The 18,568-nt window shown below is 37.7% G+C and overlaps 1 long non-coding RNA gene across 1 annotated transcript in view; it reads right to left on the minus strand.

Moving 5' to 3' along the window:
- Positions 1-5,796, minus strand: part of LOC115279316 — a 62,417-nt gene extending 56,621 nt beyond the window's left edge. Inside the window, exon 1 of the long non-coding RNA XR_003903357.1 lies at positions 5,741-5,796. This is a non-coding gene — a long non-coding RNA (uncharacterized LOC115279316). The remainder of the gene's footprint in view (positions 1-5,740) is intronic.
- Positions 5,797-18,568: the final 12,772 nt, after the last annotated feature.

Genomic DNA, 18,568 nt, shown 5'->3' on the forward strand with positions numbered 1-18,568 from the left:
AACTTTACCCTTTTCCACAAATATACTCAAGTTCTCATTTCCCCTCTTAACTACTTGTATTTCTGACAATAGGAATCATTGTTCTCTGTTTTCATGTTTCTCCTCCTTATTTCTTATGCTTTTGCAATTTAACTTCCAATTAAATTTTTCTTATTACCAACAATGCCTTTAGTAGCTCTCAGTAATTGTCACTGAAGCCTTGGCTAATGTGGAAATTAAAAAGTAATGATGTTCCAAAGGACTCAAGCTTCTAATATGAAATTTGGTGGTTCTATAATTCTAATTGATATTCATGTGGCTACATAATCAAGCCTCCTAAAGGAAGAGTTTATGTATCCCAAGAAACAAAGTCTCCAGATTCACAAGTCTTCCATCATATATGGATATGCCCTTTCTCTTCCAGAATATTCTCCCCATAATGTTTGTTTGTGACATCCCTAGATCCTATACTGCTCATTTCTACATAGGAGTGGTTGTACATTTCTAATCATTAACCTAGAGACTGGACATCCAGAGATGGGCAAGATTAGGGTGAGATGTTTTAGAGTTCTGTGTCCCATTATATTCCAGGATGATTTCCAGTGGTATCGCTAGCTCCTCTCCACAGCAGCCATGTACAAGCAAAACTACTCAATTTCTTGATATCCAGTCCCACCCCAGTTCTCTGAATTACACTTGAGTATATCAATCCCATTGTCCAAGGATAACAGATAGTTTATATATGCTTTACAAGTCTAACCGATGGCCTTTAATCCTGCTCATGGAATCTTTTTTGAGATGCTTCATTTATCTTCCTACCCCACCTCCTACCCTCTGGGTGAATGTATGTATGTGTTTAATCCTTTGTTCCTTTTTCTTTGGCAACTCCTTACTTTCCTTGACAAGTTCATCCTTCTTTACCTCCCCACTAAATATGTGGTTCCCTGGGATTATGTCTTTATTTCTCTTCTCTAATACCAGTCTTCACATGACTTCTCGGCCAATACAATCAATCACCACTTTTATGATGATAAATCCCAGCGGTCACTCCTGATCAACTGACTTAATGGATAGCTCAATATGCATTTCCCAAAAACATCTTAAAATTCAATGTTCCAACACCAAATCCAATATATGACCCCATTCCCAAAACTACTTTTCTTCATATCCTACAGATCTCATATGGATGCACTGGTTTCCCAGTAACCTTGAATCAAAATTCTTATGGTTCTCTTAACTCTTCTTTCTCCAGTTTGATTTTCAGTCCATCGATTCTAATTCTTACCTACTCCTTGAAACTTCCCACTTCTTTTTGTCTGGATTACAACCCTTTAAATCATCACTTATATAATATAATGCAATAGCGTACTCACCAGGACCTGCCTCCTCCCACATTCTATCCATCTGGCAACCACGTGTATCTTCCTAAAACATGTCTGCTTGTTTCACTCCCCTAATTTAAAAAAAATTCTGCCAGACAAAACTTTTTGATGTAAGTGCTACATTTTACTTTTACATTAACTCCTTGCTCTGTGTTAGCTGCTTTCCTGGTCCTAAGATGTTCTTCTTCATGCTTTATGGCAAATTCTCACTGGTCCTTCCAGACTCTGTCCCATTTCACCCTCTGGAGCCTTTTTGACTTGCCATCCCCATTCCGAAGCTCCACTCTAGCAATTAGCTATTCTATACTTCTTGATCCCCTAACACTTTATCTGCAAATGCATCCCCTTAGATCAGAGCTATTTGTTTACATGTGTATCTCTCCAACTTGAATATGAGCTCTTTGAGGGAAACAGCTCTCTTATTCATTTCTGTATACTCATTGTCTATTAATACTCAATAGATATTTGTGAATGAATGTCTGCTTTATGAAGCTCATAATGTAATAAAGAAACAAAATTTACACACAGATTGATTAGGGAAAAATGCAATTCAGAGATACGGTTGATAGTTGAAAATCGTGAAGTCTGAATAATATTGCCTTCTAGAACATATTAACTTAATTTCTATCACTTTTTTCTGGTTTATTAAATAATGTAACTTTTTAAATTTTATTCTCAAACTGTATGGTGCACATTTGCACAAACACACAGATTTGATAGAACATACAGATATGAGATGTACAATAGGATTATATATATATAATTTATATATATATATATATATAAATTAGTAAATCAGAGTAAGCCATCCAGCTAAATAGTAAAGGTATTTCTTGACATTCTGTAGTATAAATCCCATTCCATTTGCTGGAATTGTGAATACCACCCACCACCCCCACCAACAAAGAGGACATTGTATCATAGTCTCCTAGCCTAAGCAAGACATTAGTCAGAGAAGAAGATCTCTGGGGAGATTTGGGGGCTTTATAGAAGGGGAAGTTTTTAAGAATATGCTTCACACTAATAAAATATAATTGTAGTCTAATAGGCTAAAAAATGAGAGTTCTGATAGAATATAATGATAGAGAGGGAGACACAGAATCTGAAGCAGGCTCTTAGCTGTCAGCACAGAGCACAATGCAGGGCTTGAACCCTGAGATCATGACCTGAGCTGAGTTGTATGCTTTAACCTACTGAGCCACCCAGGCGCCCAAAACTGGTATTTCTAAAAGACAGTATGAGAGGGTTGACAGGAGATTTCAATGAAGAAACAGTCAAAATTTTAGGAAGGATAGTAAGCAGCATTTTTATAGGTTGTGAACTAGATTTTCCAAGAGATATATGCAAATATTGGGAATACATTTCAATTAGCTCTTGTTTTTAGATGGGATTTTTTTTTTTAATGTGGCTCCATTCAAAGACAGGGCCACATGAGCCCGTATGGCTTATTAAAGTATACTCATTTAATAGCAATGGCAAGTGCCGGAGGCCCGCTCCGGTGGGTCCAGGGCTCCCTGAAGGGGTAGCGATGGAGGAGAGCAATGAAGACACATTCACGCAGCACAGTTTCTTAATTAGTCCAGACTGACATTCTTATTCTATCTCCTGTATCTCCTGTATCCTTTGTATCTCCTTATTAACTCCTCTCTTGCCAGGTCTTGGGCCTTTATTTATAGACTTATGACATCAAAAAGTGGAACTTTTATAATTAATTCTCAGTGATAAAGATGCTTTGAAAAGGGTGCAGAAACAGGTTTTACAGAGGCATTTCTTCAGAACTATTCTAATTAAAATGAGGTAACTTACACATCATAGGATAACAGGATATTCTCAGTGAAAAGCAGATAACATACACCTTTGTTTGAACTGGTAGTAAATCTTACAACTAAGAAGATAGTAGGATGTTTTTAGTGAGAAGCAGATAGCAAACACATTTTATAACAATGATGCTAAAATTCAGTCATAGACAGGGCCAGGAGGCATTCTATTTGGCTCACAAGAGGAAGAATACATTTGTGATGGTTAGTAAGTAAACCTTTTGTCAACCTTGTTCTTTTTTATTTTCATTGAAACTTTATTTTTTAAAATATTTTATTGTCAAATTGATTTCCATACAACACCCAGTGCTCTTCCCCACAAGTGCCCTCCTCCATCACCACCACCTCTTCCCCCCCCTCCCCCTTTCCCTTCAACCCTCTGTTCATTTTCAGCATTCAATAGTCTCAAGTTTTGCATCCCTCTTTCTCCCCAACTCTGTTTCCCTCTTCCCCTCCCCCTGGTATATATACACAATGGAGTACTACATGGCAATGAGAAAGAATGACATATGGCTGTTTGTAGGAAAGTGGATGGACCCTGAGGGTGTCATGCTAAGTGAAATAAGCCAGGCAGAGAAGGACAGAAACCATGTGTTTGCACTCATAGGTGTAACAGGAAAAGAGGAGAGACCTAAGTAACGTTGTTCTTTGATGTTCACGGTATAAGCGCCATAGGCGCCCTAGACGAGCTGGTCTTTCCATATGAGTTTAAGTTGTAACTACTCTTACCTATCCTCACAATGGGCATCAAATTAGCATATGTATGCGCAGTAGCTTATGCCTGGCTCTTCTTTGTTTCTATTTCCTAAATTAGGCTTTCTCACCAGGCCAGGGTAAACATTATCTTTGTGTTCTTTAACCCCCTTTATTTCCATGTCTTAAATTTGTGAAGCTCAATAGAAGAGCCTTTCTAACAAACATCTGCAGTGTCTTGTTTAATTTCCTCTTCATAGAGGTGGGAATATGCTTCCTCCCATGAGGTGTCTGGGGAATATCAGTCTGATTTGGAACATTGTGAGGCCTAATCAATAGCAACAGGCTTAATTTTACATGGGCAATGAGTTTACAGAAGGAGATGCTAGCTTCTGCCCCTGTGGCAGGAGCCGTGCTACGTCTACCATTTCCTTACTGTGCCCGTGTCATCCAGCAAGGCTGGTGTGGCTCCCAGCAGGCAAGACAGGTACATAAATAATCATATCTTCAACTGAATATGATGAGCAATAATAGATGAACCTAGAACATGCCATGCATATACTGGGGGAGAAATGTCACTCAACAGGAAAGATCATGAAGAAGGATACAATAATGATTCCTTAAAATATTTATGTCATTGAAAAAAAAAAGATTAGACATTCTAGATAGAAAAAAAATGTAAACTGAGCTACAAAGGTAGGAAAACATGGGGCCATGTATTTTTAAATAATCCAAGTTAGCTAGAGCACAGTTCATGTGTTAAGTCTGAGGTGAGACACTGGGTCAGGCGGAGGCGTAGAAATCTGAGACCCTAAAGAGGAAGAGCTGGAAGCCCCAGAAGCTGACAAAGCCACTGAGGGCTCCAGGGTGTGCCTGACAGCTGACAGACCAGCTTCCACAAGATCACTCAGAGGGAAGAGGGTGGGCATCCGAGCAGGTTCCAGGCACAAAGACGCTGAAATAAAGACGGGGTCCATGCCAAGGAGCCTAACATAGACTCAGAAGCATTCTGAATGTGAGAGTTAAGTTTTTAAAAGCACATGAAGAGATGAAAATAGACATAAGGACGTATTCCAAGCTTAAGATTCCAGCCGGTGAAAAAACCAAACGTCAGAGGTAAAGTGAGAAGCAGCAGCAATGCATACAAGGGGCACAGACAGGATCCTGCCTGACAAACCAGCTGGTGCTGTCCTTTATCCATGCTTTCCACTCATATGCCCTGACACTTCTCAGTTTTTAAAGGCACCAGACTTCTCTGCTGACTGTGGTGCAAGTGTAAGAGAAAGTGGTCTTTTTATAGCAACATGGAAGGTGACCTTTTCTCGGGTTCTGAATATGTATTAGATGCTTGATTAAATTGCTTCTATTTCTCAGTTACTCTGAAATATGAATATATTTCTCTCCTTATAAATGACCAACATAAGGCACAGAGAAGTTAAGTGGCTTGTCCAAGGTCATGCAGTTTGCATGTACTGCAAAGCGAGGATTGAAACTTCTCTGATGACAATTTCCTATGTTCCTTCAACTACAACAGAGCTGTCCAGTAGAACAATTCTACAAGGCAAACATGCATTTTCAGGTTTTATAGTGGTCACATTAAAATAAGAAAGCAGTGAACAAACAACCCAATATATCTAAAAGGTTGACATCATAATATAATCAATATAAAAATTAATACCACATTTTTGGTACCAATTCTTCAAAATCCAGTGTCTGTTTTATACCTAAATCTCAATTCAAAATTAGGCTACCTACATTTGAAGTGGTCTGGCTACTTTGTGGCACATCCATACCATATGGCACATATCATGGGGCACAAACTATATGCCCTATTCTGTTTTCCAAGGATTAAGAAAAGAAAAGACTCACTTTGGGGGTAAAGGGATGTAGGGTGTGCATCTTTGTGCATAGTTCAAGGATTCTCAACTCTGGCCTCCTGTCAGAAATACCAGAAAAAAATTTAAACATATTAAGAACATAGCGTCATCTCTATTTTGGCTCTATTGCAAGGTAAGACATCAACTTTCTTTTAACTTTGTTGAGGTATAACAAATATTAGAAAGTGCTCATAAGTCTGCAGTTTTCCATATTTCCATAAAATGAACACACTCAGGTAACCATCATCCAGATCAAAGATCAGAATACTCCATTACTCTAGAAGTCCTACTCAGGTTCTCTCCAGTCACCACCCACAGCAAAGGGCTGCATCCCCTGAGACTGATAAAATGGTGAATGTCCATCTGTTCTTACAGAGCAGGCCCTGGAGTTCAGCCCAGAACTGTCCCCTTATACATCAATGCCCAGTGCAGTTTGCTCCTCCGGAAAATTCTATGCTTGGGTTTCTCAGGTCAGTTTGTAGCCCCAGAAATAAACCGCATGCCAACCCATCTATCTTCTAGGGGATCTCTAACCAAGGAAACACAGGTCCTTCAAATCATATATCCCCTAGTTCACACAGGTCCAGTCTTCACTCAGCCTTGAACCTCTGGATCTTCATTCAGCCCTTTTTAGGTGCGTGGTCCCAAAGATTTGGTCTTCTTCCCTCTTTCCTGCACAATCCACCCATTTTCTCACCTGAGTTTTACTTCCCTCAGTAGCAACAGATCAAATGGATAACAGTTTTGTGATACCAGTAATAGAGATTTCAATTTCCTGCTAAACAGGCTTTACTGTAAGTCCCAAGCTAATGCCCTTTTCCTTGGTACATAATTCCCCAACCTTCTACTCCAGCCCTTCTCATTACCACACGGATCCTCTGGTCTTATAAATTCAATTCTTTGAAACAGTATTTGTTTTTTCTCACTGGTCTTTTACCTGCCCAGGTTCAAGTGATCTAAAGTACATTTCTTTCTTTCTTTTTTTTTTAATTTTTAAAGTTTTAAATGTTTTTTATTTATTTTTGAGAGACAGAGAGAGACAATGCAAGCAGGGGAGGATCACAGAGAGAGGAAGATACAGAATCCGAAGCAGGCTCCAGGTTCTGAGCTAGCTTTCAGCACAGAGCCTGACGCAGGGCTCAAACCCACGAACCGTGAGATCATGACCTGAGCCGAAGCTGGATGCTTAACTGACTGAGCCACCCAGGCGCCCCTCTTTCTTTCTTTTTTAAAGTACATTTCTAAGAAACTGTCAACTCTGTATATCAACAGGTGTTCCCTCATTGGATAACCAGAAAAACAATAAAACAAAACATTAAGACATTTCCTAACTCAAGTCATCCTAAGCAAATATAAAAGCGGATCGAATCTGTGAGTCCCATGCTACAGTAAGTCCTAAGTAAACAACTTCTAAAAGTATTTAATATCCCGCAATATTCGGTCTGCCATTTGTTGGATTACAATTGCTTCACAGTATTGTTTTCTTCCCTGCTCTCAGAACAGTGCCTTGTTGTACTTCCAGCCCATACAAGAATATTTTGAATGAGTCTGACTTTGCAAAGAGAGCATTTACAGCTGAAAATAGCTAAACATGACCATCTGTTCTCTCCCTTCATGACTCAGTCTAACAATATCCGAACACAGTTGTCTTCCTCCTTGACTCCATCCTTCTAGGCCCACCTGCCTCATTCCACAAGTTTCCCACTTGAGTTTCTTCACTGACACTGTGTCTTTCCATGTTCCTCTCCTCCTGCTCACATATCATGACTTTCCTCCATTTTATTGCTTTATAGTTCTCACAGTCCTCAACAATACTCAATGAATTGCTTTCCAATCTCCAAGTCCAGCTTTCTTCCTTATGCCCTCTGCCTAGCAACTTCTGCACTCTACTTACCCCTACCTAACTTTATGTGAGAAAAAGGGAAAAGAAAAGGAGTTTCATACCTAGGCTTCTAAGATCAAGCTGAAGTTTGCTTGAAGTATCGGAATAACTCCTGGGTATTGGGGTGAAAGAAAGGTGTAAGAAAAAAATGAAGCCTGGGTTGCTTAGGTCAGTTATGCGCTGATTTCGGCTCAGGTCACGATCTCATGGTTCATGAGTTCGAGCTCCGTGTTGGGCTCTGTGCTGACAGCTCAGAGCCTGTTTCAGATTCTGTGTGCGTGTCTCTCTCTGCTCCTCTCCTGCTCACACTCTGTCTCTCTCTCCAAAAATAAATAAGTAAATAAAAAATGTATAAATAAATAAATAAATTTTTAAAAAAGAAAGAAAAAATGAAGAAGCATAAGATATAAATAACACTGGTGACAAGAGTAATTTTCACCCCTAGGGGCCTGAGTGGCTCAGTTGGCTTAAGTGTCCAACTTCGGCTCAGGTCATGATCTCACGGGTTCATGGGTTTGAGCCCCACATAACGCTCTGTGCTGACAGCATGCTCAGAGTGTGGAGCCTGCTTCAGATTCTGTGTCTCCCTCTCTCTCTGACCCTCCCTTGCTCACTTTGTCTCTCTCTCAAAAATAAATAAAACATTAAAAAAAGTTTTAAGAGTATTTTTCACCTCTATTACAACAGATTTCCATTAAGTCATGTATCAACTAAGGAAGACGGGGTAGAGGGTACCCAATGCCACTAACTGCTACCAAGGCAAGTTTTTTTTTTTTTTTACAAATCCCCCAAATGACAGAGAGACCCTTAATCTGTCATTTTTCCATTCACTGAAACTCCAAATGATTAATAATTTTACGAAACACTCAGAAAATACATTTAGAAGAAACTGAATTTAATAACATAGGCTCAAAACCCAGACTCATTACTAACTAAATGTATCATTTCTCTTTTTTTTAAAGTATATGTATTATTTTATTATTTTATTTTTTTTAATGTTTTATTTATTTTTGATACAGAGAGAGACAGGCATGACTGGGGAAGGGGCAGAGAGAGAAGGAGACACAGAACTGGAAGCAGGCTCCAGGCTCTGAGTTGGCTGTCAGCACAGAGCCTGACGCGGGGCTTGAACCTACGAACGTGAGATCTGACCTGAGCTGAAGCCAGAGGCTTAACCGACTGAGCCACTCAGGCGCCCCTAAATGTATCATTTCTACTAGACCATTCTGTGTATCAGTTTCTTGTCTGTAGGAAGAAATAATAATAGCATCTCTTAGAAATGCTGAATAATATTAAGAGAAATGTTATAGAGTGCCTAAGTGGCTCAATCAGCTAAGCGTCTGACTTTTGTTTTCAGCTCAGGTCATGATCTCAGTTTGCAGGATCAAGCCCCAGGTCAGGCTCTGTGCTGATAGCATGGCACCTGCTTGGGATTCTCTCTCTTCCTCTCTCTCTCTGCCCCTTCCCTGTGCAATCTTTCACTCGCTCTCTCAATAAATAAATAAACTTTAAAAATATTAAAAATAATGTTAAAGGTTCAAATTAGTTAATACATCTAAAGCACTGAGAAAAGTGCCTGGCACTTAATGTAGATGGTTAGCTATTAATGCTATTGTTGTTATATGAGACATGCAGTCTCAGAGAACGTAGTGAAATGGTATCTACCTCTTAATGAGTAGTGCCACCCAATGGCACAAAGGCTTAACTTATTCATCTATTGAACAAATATGAATGAGTTCCTTCAATGTAGCAGGTACTTTCAGGATGCTAACTATATAATAATTTAACTCTTAGAATGATTTTCAGCCACGTAAAGCTCACAGACTGATAAAGCCTGGCTTAGTTGGATCCTAGCAAATGGAATACTTAGAGCATTTCCTCCAGCCTATTGCAGGAAAGCCAAGTTGTGAGGAGCAAAATTCCATCCAGGAGGAAAGAGAGAAAGGGAAACTACTTTAGTACTGCCTTAAGGTGAATTCAAGTTCATCTCTAAATTTTTCTTAAAAGTGTTACCCTTTCAGTGTCACAATGTTAATAAATAGTAGAAGGAGTCATAAGTTCTGATAACAAAATAAAATGCAAAGCCATGAGGGATTGGCACTAGAAGGACAGGAGTGAACTACCAGACAGGCTTAGTCCTTTGATGACACTGATTTTCTCTGTCAACTCTTTTTTTTTTTTAATTTTAAAAATGTTTATTCATTTTTAAGAGACAGCAACAGAGCACAAGTAGGGGAGGGCAGAGAGAGAGACATAAAATCTGAAGTGGGCTCCAGGCTGTGCTGACAGCTCATGGGCCCAAACCCATGAACAGTGAGATCATGACCTGAGCCAAAGTTGGACTCTTACCCAACTAAGCCACCCAGGCACCCCCTCCTCTGTCAACTCTTGATGGCACTTCTGAGACCTGTTTTCTTTTTAGTCTTCTGATCCAAGTACAGACAAATTATTCTCTTGGTTCCCCTTGATAAAACTGAGGTCAGGCAAAGTCTGGTAAACAACAAGGAGACCAAAGGGAAAAAAAATAGAGAGTATACATTGATTGGCTTACTTACTAAAGGAAGGTTTTTCTTTTTTTTTTAATGTTTATTTATTTATTTATTTATTTATTTATTTATTTATTTTTAACATTTATTTATTTTTGAGAGAGAGAGAGACACACACAGAGTGCAAGCAGGGTAGGCTCAGAGAGGGAGACTCAGAATCCGAAGCAGAGCGGTCAGCACAGAGCCTGATGCAGGGCTTGAACCCATGAGGTGTGAGATCATGACCTGAGCTGAAGTCAGCTGCTTAACTGACTGAGCCACCCAGATGCCACGGTTTTTCATTTTTAATCTACTTGACTTTAGTCTAGGATCTCAAGTTCCCCCCATTATCCATGATATCTTCTAAAGGGTAATGAGACACCATCCAGAAAATGTTCCCCTTTCACCTAAAGATTCTCCCTCCTATCATAATTCCTAGACTAAGAAATTCCTCTTCCACTAGTAAGATATATCATGAAAACCATCTTTAAATAAGTATCTAGGGGCACCTGGGTGGCTCAGTTGGTTAAGTATTGTGGAAATAGATATTTACTTTTTTATTTTTTAAGTTTATTTTTATTTATTTTAAGAGAGAGAGAGAGCAAGCAGAGAGGGGCAGAGAGAGAGGGAAACAGGCCCCACATTGTCAGCACAGAGCAGGGCTTGAACTCAGAAACTGTGAGATCACAACCTGAGCCAAAATCAAGAATCAGAAGCTTAATCGACTGAGCTAACCACAGGCCCCAAAAGCATTTTCTTCTTAATCTGAAGCAAATTCTATAATATATATTCTGGTTAATCAAAGATTGTCTATCACTGCCCTGACTAAATATTTCTATGTTAAGGCACATTTCTCAATCAGATAGGAAGATCAAGTTATTTAACAATAGTTAAACCAATCTTTTCTTGTACATATCTCAAGTAAAAAATAAAAATATACCTTCATATTTTTCTATATTTCTACATTTTTCTATATTTTTTAAGTGTGGATAAATGATAAGTAATAGATATCTGCCTCCTGGTGGCCATATACAGTTCTAAAAGGACAAAATGTCTGTGTCTCTAAACACAACAGTGATTCTGTTTCAGAATTTTTTTTAAAAAGCTGTTCACTCTGGAAAGCAATGATGGGTTATATTAGTATCAAGAAGGGAAAAAGCAGCAGTGGCGGCCAACAAGACTTTGTGCCTTCCAAGAACATTGTGAAACACAATTCCTTTTTAGACTCAACTGGCTTATAGGCTATAAATATATGCACACAAACTCCACAGTCTTCATGTAAACAAATTCTGATAAAACTAAAAAGTTTAGCTGGTAATTCTAATATGTTTATTACAAATATCTTCCCTTCAGTGTCAAAGTCCTAAGGTTAGAGTGTAATATGTCTTTATTAGTAAACAGAATATTCCTCACAATATATATTACCTCCTGATATACCTCCTGATGTAAGGTCTCTTGTGTCAATCAGATATGGCCTAGAAACACATGCTTCTTTGATTAAGTACCTGTACTTGGCAACAGAATAAAACCTGGGAAGTATCAAACATGCTTCAAAAGAAACATAGTATTGCTCACTAAAATCATGTCAGAAATATAGGAGGTTTTGTCAAAATAATAATTTACTGAGGCAATTTTAAAAACTATGATTTATCAAAATCAAAGTCAATTCTGAAGGGTTGCCTTAGGAAATAAGAGTAAAATATGTTATATGTCACATCACTAATAAATATTTAACCTAAGTACTTATAAGTTTATGATACAGAATAATTTTTAAGTAGAAGTCACATGTTTCAACAATCTTAGGGCCTAAAATTAATTTGACAAAATCTAATTTTGAAATTGTTAGATGAATTAACTCAAGACTAAGAATTTACAACACGTTTTTTATTTATTTATCTATCTATTTTGAGAGAGAGAGAGAGAGCCAGCACATGCTCTTGGTTTATTTGTTTTTCATTTATTTAATCCTTCTTTTGTATCTTACAAGAGCAGTTTATAGTTTTTACCAAATAGTTTTGGGCATTTTTTTTCAAGTGCATGCCAAGCTTTGAGATTTTTTTCATGGGGAATGGTTGACTGATTTTCATTTCTATTATAGTGTATAGGATCTTTTCTTCTGTTAAATTTTATTTATATGTGCAAAGGCTACTAAATGTTACATAATGAATTAATTGTTACGCTTTTTCCATGACACTTATGTTTTCCTTTAATGATATGTTGACTTCTTAAAGGAAAACCATAGGCCCAAAATGGTATCACTTAGGTTAAGATCCCAAGTCAATAAACTAAGACTTAATACCTAAACTGTGGGTAGTTTCAACTCCCCAGGAATGTAAACTTTAACTAGTCAACGTGAGAATTTTCAGGTCAGCACTAGGAAATTTACTGATAGACCCTCTCCCTTCCACCTTAGAAGGGCAGGCTTGCCTAAAACAATGGATTCTTTGCTAATAACTTCTTTTTTTGTACTTACTCTCTACTTTAAAAACTTTCTTTTTCTGTAACCCATTGGAGCTCCTATTTGCTAGATGAGATGCTGCTTGACTCATGAATTGATTAATAAAGCTAATTAAATATTTAAAATTTATTCTGTTGAATATTTATTATTTAACATATTTGGCAGCAGTGATGGGATCAGAAGTGAACTTCCAACAGCATTTTGGGACAAGAAAACACAGGCACCCCAGAATCCTGAATTCACTGTCTTTCTTGCCACTTCTGAGGGCTGTGGGTATACTCCTGTGGGTTCTGAGTTCTACTTTTTGTGCATTTGAGCTTCCTATATAATTGGCTTTCCTTTACAAGGCAGATCAGCTTGAACTGGCACACGGTTCTGCCCAGAGCAAACTGGGTTGGCCTATTTGCCTAGAGCCCAACTGAGCTGGCAGTTTTACCTGGAGCCCAAATGAAGTGGCAGAGGATATGACCAGAGTCAAGCTCCTAGCCTTTCAGAGGTATAAAACCTCAGCAATGTTCCTCAGGAATTGGTGATGGTGCACATAGGGCCTTCTCATGGCCAGCACTCATGCTGAGGAACATCTCTTGGTTACTGCCAATACATTAAAATGCACATGTTTGTTTTATTTTATGTAAATAAAGGCTATTGAAAGGGCCAAAAAGACTCAAAAATTAGTAGGGGTGGGTAGAGCATTTAAAGACTGTTAGAGCAGTCACCACCTCAAGAAGTCTCCCATGATAGGATAAGTTAGTGTTAGAACAGGTTAGATTAACACTAGGTCGCCCGCCAACCTCAAGAAAACTTCCATGCAATGAGGTACACTGCAAAACACACACAATTCCCAACCCAGAACATGTCCCTTACAGGTATTATATCAGCTCTGAAAAGCCCAAAGGCCTCGCTAAAGGGATCCTTAAATTCTAAAGAGTCAAATATGCTACCTCTCAGCACATCTGCTTCTGTTATGTTCAGGGAATTGCAAATATCTAGCAAAAACAGCAAAATCTTACTAAACTTGTTTCACATTTTGAGGTACTTGGCTTAGTAAACTGTCAGGTTGGGAGTCCCAAAATAAGGCCAGACAGAAATGTGAATTGCACCCTGTTTACGTCTAGATATGGCTAAACAAAAATATGGGTTAACTCCATCTGTAGCCAGGATCCTACCAAACTGTTACTAGCCCTTAGGGAAATTACAACCTAGAAATATAATGGTCATTATAGAAAATGTTCCAATTAGATAAGATCATTTAAGGAGTGCACTTAAAAGCAGCAGTTCCCAAATTAAACAGAATGGGATACCTGTTTTAATTGGCAAGCAGAAATCTCCAAAAGTTTTTTTCCAAATTTCAAAATAGTTTTGATTAAAAGATTCATTACAAAAGGCTAATGAAAAATTAAAAATGTAAACCTAAAACAAGACTCTAAGACTGATGTAACTCTTACTGCTCTCCCCTTTTCCTCCATTAAGTACTCATTCTCTGTCTAAATTGTTTTTGTACTCTAAAAAGACAACAACCATAAACCAAAATCTATTAAGTTAATGGCCTTAAAGTTACCCCCAGATCTACCTTCAAAGGAGGGCTACTCTCTCACTCAGGCAGAAAGCCAAACACAGTTAAGTAAATGAGAAAAAAAAAAAAGAAGACAATAGTAGTGAAAGGATCAATAATCAATGGGTCTGAATTTGGAAAAAAAGGGGCAATGTGAATGGGCTCCTCTCAGAGTTATCAAAATGAGGGATTTTCTGGTAAACTGCTATGTTATTCTCTTAAATAGCCAAATGGAAATTCTGGTAAAAACCAAAACCAGCAGAGGGCAAAGATTCTTACCAGAATCAGCTCTGCCAAATCTGTCTGTAGTATCCAGTTGAAATAGGAAAATAAAATTTTATATTGCCCCTTGCTTTCCAAATTCAGACCTATTGATTATTGATCCTTTCACTGCTATTGTCTTCTTTTTTTTCCTCATTTGCATAACTGTGTTTGGCTTTCTGCCGAATTGAGAGAGTAGGTTGTAGGCTCTTTCTTTTAGCTGTCTTTGGGAGTGGCTTTGAATAAAGGATATATAATTCTACTTTGTGACTACCATCGACCCTAACACTAACTTGACTGAATGTAAACCCGTCCATGGTTCCCAGTAAATTTTTATTCTTTTTTTTAAATTTGTTTAATGTTTTTTATTAATTTTTGATACAGGAGAGACAGAGCATGAGAGGGGGAGGGTCAGGGAGAGAAGGAGACACAGAACTGGAAGCAGGATACAGGCTCTGAGCTAGCCGTCAGCACAGAGCCTGCCGCAGGCCTCGAACCCACGAACGTGAGATCTGACCTGAGCCGAAGTCGGAGGCTTAACTGACTGAGCCACCCAGGTGCCCCACCAGTAAATTTTTATTCTTATTTTAACTGCCAATTATACCTCTATTTTCCACTTGGTTTTTTATTGGGTAGCATTTGTGTTCATGGTAGCCAACACAAATAGAACCCACAAGCACTTGAACAACCAAACCACATCCATAGTCAGACTTGGAAAGGTTTAAATTTGTGGAGTACTAGTAAAATGTACGAAGAATTTTAATCTAAGATTCATAAGTTATTTATATTCTAGAATTTTAAGATAAGGGATGGTATTTAAATGATTGCTCTTGTCTACTATTTCTGCCAAGTTTAAGAAATGTAACAGCTAACCAAGATTTCTCATCTTTTCACCTACCATACTGTACTCATATCATTCAAAAGGTAACACAATTAGCAAATCTCACATATTATATATTTTTTCTGCTAACAGGAAAATGGACACTGCTGTACTACTGAAATAGCTTCTCCGTTTCAAGTGCCAGGGTAAACTCTGGCTGATTCTAATAAATGATCTGAATTTTCAAGCATTGCACATGTCAGCATTCCAGTAAAAAACAAGGACAGAAGGGAGTTGTTTCCATTCACCCAAAAATTCACAGGCTTGAGCTGACTTGTCTTGTGTGCTCAAGGAAACCACAAGTAGTGTATACTGCTGAGAACCAAAATACTTCCTGCTATTCTTAACAGAATTTAAATGTGTCTCCTGGCTGTCCTGCAGTTGCCTTTCTCTGTTAAGCAAACCACCAAATGGCCTCTTTATGTCCCAGTTTGTCTATTAGGATAGGCTACTTATTTGGAAAACAGCTGAATTTAAAGAATAACAGAATTATTATTCTTTCCCAACTTTGGCTACTTTATAAAAAAAAATATATGCTATTGAGAATAACAGGAGTTTAGTAACAAAGCTTCTGTTACAAATCCACAGAAAAATTTCCCCCAGGAAATAAACTCACATCTACAGTTGCCGCAAAAGATTTACTATTCTGAGGATATGGGACACAATAACATTAAAGGTCTGAGGCAATTATTTTGATTCCAGTTGTGGTTGAACATACCCTGTCACATTGCACTACAACTGTCACAGATTAAATATTGTGCAAGCTTTGTGGACTATAAAATTTGAGTATCCAAAGAGCCATCCAGTGAGTGTTGCTAGACACATTATGAGGTATGTTCTCCTTCTTAGCCCCTAAAACTATACAGATGGAAATAGAGTAAAATGAATTATCCAAGGATAACTTGAAGAGAATAAATGCGTTACAAATGGATAATTTACAGTCAGAAAGCAGAGGAGGGATGGATGTAGATTAAAGGTCTCTGCACCTGGTCCTTAAGTGTTGAATGCTCCGATCTCCTTTCATTTAGGAGATTAAGATACATAGAATTAGCTCTTTTTTCCAAATCTATCAACTATGAATGGTTGACTGCATGTTCAAATTCAGTTTATTCTGTTACAAATATTCTTGTACATGTTCCACAGAAGGGAATTAAATAGCTACCCCTACCCTTGGCATAATGACTTACATAAGTATCAGCTGTATATTTAGCAGCCACTATTACCATTGTTTCTTAAACTCAGTTCCCCCACTGAGTCTCCATAACAGGATCATAACAAGAGCTCCAGGGAGAACACTTAAACATGCCATAGCAGGGCAGTAATTTTGGCAACAGGAAACTAATATGATATCCAGTTTATGATCTATTTCTTACTCACAATCTATTCAGATTTTTGTAGTAAGTATATATTGCTTTGACAGTCTAAAGCATATTAGGAAAAAGACAGCCTACCCAAATCCTCTTTTCCCTCCCTTCCCACTGTTGGCATGTTTGTTTCTTTGTGTATCTGTGTACACATACATCTCCCAACTTGTAAGTTTCTTTGAGTAGAGTGACTGTAATATCTAATTTCATCTGGAAAAAAACTCATGTCTAACATATGCACGCCCACAGACACACACACATATACACACACCACTTTTTTAAAAATTATTTTTAAATAATCTCTATACCTAGTTTGGGGCTTAGTACTTCAAACTGATTGTTGATCTCAGAGTTGAATTTATAACTCTGAGATCAAGAGTCACATGCTCTACTGAATAAGCTAGCAAGGGGACACCTTTAAAGGCTTTAAGAGTAGCTTTCTTTTAAAAAGCTAGTGTGATTTAGTGTTTCAATTTCTATTTCTTCAAAAGTTCTGATTTTCAGCTTTATATATATATTTTTGACTGTAACATATGACCTGAAAACTTTCTACTAATTTAATGTCCTCTCTTGTCTCTGACCAATGTGTGACATCATGCTGACAGAGAAAGAATGTACCTTTATTTCATCCAAATGAACAAATTTTCTAAATCTGAACATATTTTCCACTGGGAGTGATGTGTAGAAGGCAGAGGTACAGTCAACATCCAAAGAGACTGTATTCTGGGGCACCTGGGTGCCTCAGTCAGTTAAGCATCTGACTTTGGCTCAGGTCATTATCTTTTAATTTGTGGGTTCAAGCCTCATGTGGGGCTCTGGGCTGACAGCTCAGAGCCTGGAGACTGTTTCAGATTCTGCATTTTCCTCTCTGCCCCTTCCCCACTCATGATCTGTCTCTCTGTCTCAAAAATAAACATTAAAAAGAAATTTTTAAAAGAGATTGTGTTCTAGGAATATACTGATTTCAGTGTAAAGAGTTCAAGAGGAGATATGGTTGGACGATATGGTGCTTAGTATATATTATAAAATTAAAAATATGTTAAATTGAACAAGAAATTAATATGGTTTATATTTTCCTGCAAGGTCTGATTAAGCTTTGAATTTGTAGCATTGTTAATGAAACATACCAACAAATTTTGAGATAGAGTGGAAGTAAATATTCATTCACACATAGTAAGATGAGTGATGCAGCATCATGAGTTACGATGTAATGGTTTTAAAATTATATTTGGGAAGCACAGGCAATAAGATATATTTTCAATATAATTTTCAAAGAGTCAAGGCATTGTCATAACAATTATTGTGATGGGAGACATGACATTAACCAAGAATGGCACATTCACAACAAACATGACGAGATGGTCTGTAACATGAACAGGAAGAGATGGGGTCTGGATATGGCAAAGAATATTCATGTGCACTGACTGTACATTAAACAAATACTAAGGGTCTCTTCACCACCTATTATTTTAAATATAGATCAATAAATCTCTATCACATTGGTTTATAAAATTTGCTACACATATATTAAATCAATTGTTAATCTAGACTTCACTTTTGACCAAGATAGAGCAACAGGAACCAGATTCAACCTCACATCTTGTACATAACGATAGAAAAAAACAGAAAAGAAAAAGCATTTTTATCCAAAAATATTAAAGGCAAATATTTTGAAAAAGACACTATATATAACTTAGCATTATCCTCCTTATCATAATCTCCTCTAAGGTATACTGTGTGTGTGTGCCCTCTTACGTTTGGATAGCTTTTAGCAGCATAACCCTTGCTCTTTTTGTTTCTTTGTCTTGTTTAGACTTTTCAGTACTGAACCTTCCCAGATTCACTCAGTTTTCTAACATGTTTTTGAATTAAAGTTCCTGAAACTATTCTAAAAGCAT

Source organism: Suricata suricatta, chromosome 15 (genome assembly GCF_006229205.1).
Source record: "Suricata suricatta isolate VVHF042 chromosome 15, meerkat_22Aug2017_6uvM2_HiC, whole genome shotgun sequence".
Lineage (NCBI taxonomy): Eukaryota > Metazoa > Chordata > Mammalia > Carnivora > Herpestidae > Suricata > Suricata suricatta.